The sequence below is a fragment of the Dromiciops gliroides genome, chromosome 1 (genome assembly GCF_019393635.1).
Source record: "Dromiciops gliroides isolate mDroGli1 chromosome 1, mDroGli1.pri, whole genome shotgun sequence".
Classification (NCBI taxonomy): domain Eukaryota; kingdom Metazoa; phylum Chordata; class Mammalia; order Microbiotheria; family Microbiotheriidae; genus Dromiciops; species Dromiciops gliroides.
Window position 1 is genome coordinate 197,290,195 of NC_057861.1, and position 4,869 is coordinate 197,295,063.

The 4,869-nt window shown below is 36.5% G+C and overlaps 1 pseudogene; it reads right to left on the bottom strand.

Moving 5' to 3' along the window:
- Positions 1–238: 238 nt before the first annotated feature.
- LOC122746978 lies at positions 239–4,512 on the bottom strand (annotated as a pseudogene).
- Positions 4,513–4,869: the final 357 nt, after the last annotated feature.

Sequence of the window (4,869 nt, forward strand, 5' to 3'; positions counted from 1 at the left end):
ATGAAATGCTTTGTTCTATTTTTTTTCCCCAGAAATAACAACAAGGATTACAGAGTCCTACACAGTTTAAAGACACAGTGGAAGCTGTGGGAGCAGAATGTGAGGAAGTTAGTCCTTGGAGTCCTTGGCACCGTGGCTTTGGCAGCAGACACCAAGGAATGTTGCTAGGAGAGAAGGTAGAGGATACTGTAGTTGGTTGGTGGATAGAAGAGAGTCCCATTCTGATAGGGAGTCTAGTTTATCTTCCACTGCTCATGCCTCTATCTTCAATTAACATGAAGTACTCTCTCAGTTGGGTCTGTCTGAAGGAGACCCTGAGGAATATTTATCTTCTCATTCTATTCCTGAATATATTTGGTGATTTTTTAAAGAACCTTCTCATAATGTATTTCCATGCACAAAAAGATAGTATATGCTGTCAAACAAGCTAAACAGCCTTCAAGATAAGATTGCCCCTGCCCCAAGCTTTTCTACTTCTGCATAAAGGTTATTTAGAGTACAAACTGTTTCTTCAATCTGTTACCAATCAATCTGGTTCTCCGACTCAGTGGAGAACTTGGTCATTTGATCTAGAACTGGCATTGGTGCCCACTGCTGTAGTGATGCTGAATGAAGACCTTGCCCAATGCTGCAGCCTCGAAGTGGCAGGGCTACCCAGTGCCACCTCCTCTGGGACCCTCCAATGGCTGTCCCATGGCCTCAGCTTTGGAAATTTCTAGAGGGTTTTTAGTACTTTTGCTCAATTCTTGTCCCTCCTCCCTCTTCCCAATTCCTCCACATCCTATAGTTTAGAGGAGCTCTGGACCCTAGCATTTAGACAAGTTTGTGATTCAAATAGGGTCAGGGTTCTCCTAGGGATCTGGCTTTGCACTCTAGTATCCTCGGGATACTTGGGATTTAGGACACTGATGACAGATGTGCTTTGTGTGCCACCCTAGGAACATAACCACCATTTATAATATCATTTCTAGGTTTTTTAAAAAAATGTATTTCAAATCCTAATCAACCAGTTTAGGAATGAACTTTTGTAACACAAATTAAGGCCTGACTATAATTCAATTTCCAGGACATATTCAATCATTTGCCTTTTTTTTTTTTAATTACCCAATAAAAAAGATGCCATAATGGTAGCCTTCAAAGAGGTAATATTTAGTTCAATCTATTTTTTTTTTCTGCTTGTTAACAGCTCTCCTAATTGGTTTGATGGGGAAGAAGGGTGAAGTTAGTGGCTAAATAGAGGGTTTTTGGTTTTTTTTGGATTATCTGTGAATTTCAATTATCCATGGTTCACCTGGCCCCAATTAACACTAATAATCGAGTTAACAGAATAGAAGTCATTCCTCATCATCTCAATTCTGCTAAAGACTTATTTCTTATTCCATTAATGGAGACCCAAAAATACAAAGCTCTTCTCTACCATGAGCAATCACAGTCGCATACCTCTATTTGTCAAACTGATGCTGTTCAACAGCTAAGAGGGTCTTTATCATTAATAACTGAGAATAAATGCTTTTTCACAAAAGGACAGATTAGAACAGAAACTCAAGAAGCATTGAGTAGAATGCCAAAGCATTTTAAAAGTTTACTTTAATCAGTCTCTTCCAATATTTTCAATTCCTATGAAAGTTCTCACTCTTTGTATTATTCTACGTTCTGTTTCCCTGACAACAAACACGTGGATTAAGAAGTGATTTGGTGTGTGTGAGGAGGAAGGGGTGTTACAGTAGGCTATCTTCTCCTGAGATGGCAACACAACTAGTGCTTTTCCTAGTCCTCAACAGTTTATCATTTCCCAAAACATTCAAATGTGTTTTATTTGTATTTACAACGAACGATCCACTGATCTTTTAAAGGCTCCATTTCTCTTCTTGGGCACATTTGTATTTATATTAAACACAATAAATATCTCCCATTCCAAGAGCCCCTTTTGACCTTCTTTGATCTCTAAGCCCCAACATCCCTTAACTTGACATATAAATTAGCTTAGCCCCTCCCTATGAGGCCTGGAGAGGAGGGCAGCGTTTTATGTTTTCTGCCTCCCTCTTTTTCGATCTGCAGCATCATGTTTTTCCATTGCCATGGAGATGCAGCTAAGTACACAGAGAAGTCAACAGACCCACTGAATGTTAAAAGTCTGCAAAGATAGAATTACTAACTAAACAAATGGTATTGGCAGTAGGGTGTAGGGTCAGAGGGGATGGTGCTGGGGTTCTCTTTTTTCTCCTTGCAATCTAATTACAGGTAAAAGTGCAAACAGCTAGCTGAAAGCTGACACTGCTTGAAAATAAATAAATAAACAAATAAATAAACTCTGGATAAATAAATAAATAGATAGATATAGGCAGAGGGAAGTATATTTGCATGTTACTGGTCCATAAAAAAAAACACGCAAAAAGAATGTTTGGTACAGATCTCAGGGGCCTCTTAGCAGCTTCTAATGAAAATATAGATGATTTAGTACTTCTTTGGTGAAAATAGCCCTGTTCTCAGATAGCTGTCTTGTTGTTAATGAAGAGATGGTAGAGCCAACAACTAAGGGCACAGTACAAGCAATGAATCAGTGAAGAGTTCTTTCCATTTAGCCTGATAACACTCTCCATATTGTTATGTGTGGAATGAATAATAATTGGTCCTTCACTAATACTGCAAGACATCTACTCACAGGGGCAATTTCTTCCCCCAAATAATTAATTAATTAATACACAGTTCTCTTTATGGTTTCTAAAATAAGAACACTACCCATTCATCCAAATGGGCTACTAAATTTTCACTTTTCTTAATGTCTCCTATGTGTGTGCCGGTGTCTTTAAGGATAGTCTTATTTTCAGTGAAAGAAACACTGATAGTCCTCTGAAGGATATTATCCCCCCCAAAATCAAGTGAAAGATATAAATATTTGATAAAGAATTATAATGGAAAGTTCATACAAAGGAAGAGTCAGTAATTTAAAAAAACCAATAAACTATAATGATTTACTGACAGCAAAAACCACATGATACCCATTTTTGATTTTAGTAAATAGTGGTATCTGTCCTTTATTCAGCATGATCTGAACTTTTTCAAATAACAGAAACATGATATTAGTTGGGTGATTATGCCTGGCAGACTCTATGACAAATCTCAGTCCGTTTTCCTGACATAATCTAATTGGAGTCTGTGTGAATTGTCACTCGTATATCATGGGTGTGCATTTTGCTGTGATCTCATCAGCTTTTTCAATTCTATTTGATGTAAAGCCTGAAAACCCCAGCCAGCTGCCTAGGACAACCTCTCAGTTCAATTCAGCAACAGCGTAAGAGCATCAAACACCTAGCGTCAGGCATCTCAATCATCTTCTAATCACATTATTGTGAGTTAGACTTGACAGTCCTTGGATCATATTGCTACTGATTTCATAGAGTTATAGATATTTGAAATTTCAAAAAAGTCCCAGTAGGGTCTTCTAAAGCTATATTGTTTCCTACTTTGCACTTGCTTTGTATTTTCTTTATTTGCATTTCAAAAAAGTAAAGTGATTATACATTTCTCTTCAAAGGTCATAGTAGTATAATGACCTAAGCAGCTAGCTAGCTACCTAAAAATGTTTGTTAAAAATCAATCTTCATTTTCTTAATTTTATCCTTTATCCTCATAAATCAAACAAACCCTCTCTACCTTAGCAATAATTTAAAAAAAATAAATGACCATACATTATTTAATTCCATGATACTACATATAGCATTATTTTATATTCAAGGCTTTTAAAATAAAATTTATAGACTTTTGCCAACATGTTTCAATACTTTTGTTGGTATCAAATTAGATCTCTTGGAGGATCCATCATAAACACACATATTGGAGTTTCTATCTTAATACTGGTTTGGATGGCTTAAATCAGCAGGGATAAGGTCAGACAAGGAGAGAAAGAGACTGATAAAAATATATGAATCCACATACAAAATTTTCATTCTAAAATATTAATTTAATCATATAAGTCTTATGACAAACTACAAGTTAGGTACACTTGCTTCGTTTTCATTTATCCCTGTAAACGCAGATAATTCTTTTCATAAAACACTGCCCATGTGTGTTTTGAAGATATTAATAAAACTATTTATTGGCCTGATTGAGAATCACCTCATTTGCAAGTGGCTTCCATGTGAACTGTAATTTTGGCAATCATTTTATTTATGGTGGGGTCTGTTCATTTTGGTCTATTGTATCAATTTCCATGTACTCAATCTTCTAAGACTGACTCTCTTTGCTTTCAAAATACTTTGAAAAGGAAATAGGGAAGTGACACCCAACCTCACGTCCACAGGCAAGTAGCACTTACCTACCTACTTGCTGTTGTGCCTGAATAACATTTCCACTTAAATCAAATGCAGCTTTGAACATATGGATAGGCCTCTTGATTACACATTCAAGAATAATAAGAACCACAACAACAACAAAAACTCTCCCAGCATGGAGAAACTGGCTGTACAGGGCCCACAGAAACCTTTTTGTGACATCTGCCTTGCTCTTTTCCATCACCCAAAGCCTCCTTCCTCATTTAGAGATACCCCCATGGAAGCTTAGCCTAATTTTGACTATAGAATTGGAATTTTAGACGTCCCTAGTGTGCTTTGCTGGTTAAAATCATGAAGGCTGTTTGATGATTTTTTTTCTTTTATTATAGTAACGATTATCAGTAGACAGTCCTGAGTAAATGCTGTATTAATTTTAAAAGGTGCTTCATTAGAAACTCTGCCTCCCATGGCTATATATATCTAAATGAATTGAAAAGAGTATCTGTGAGGTTAATTTATATGTGGCTTAGGTTTCTCAGAGGCTATTAAGGATATATTGCTTTGGATTCTTAGAAATCAGTGGTATCCATTTAAATTG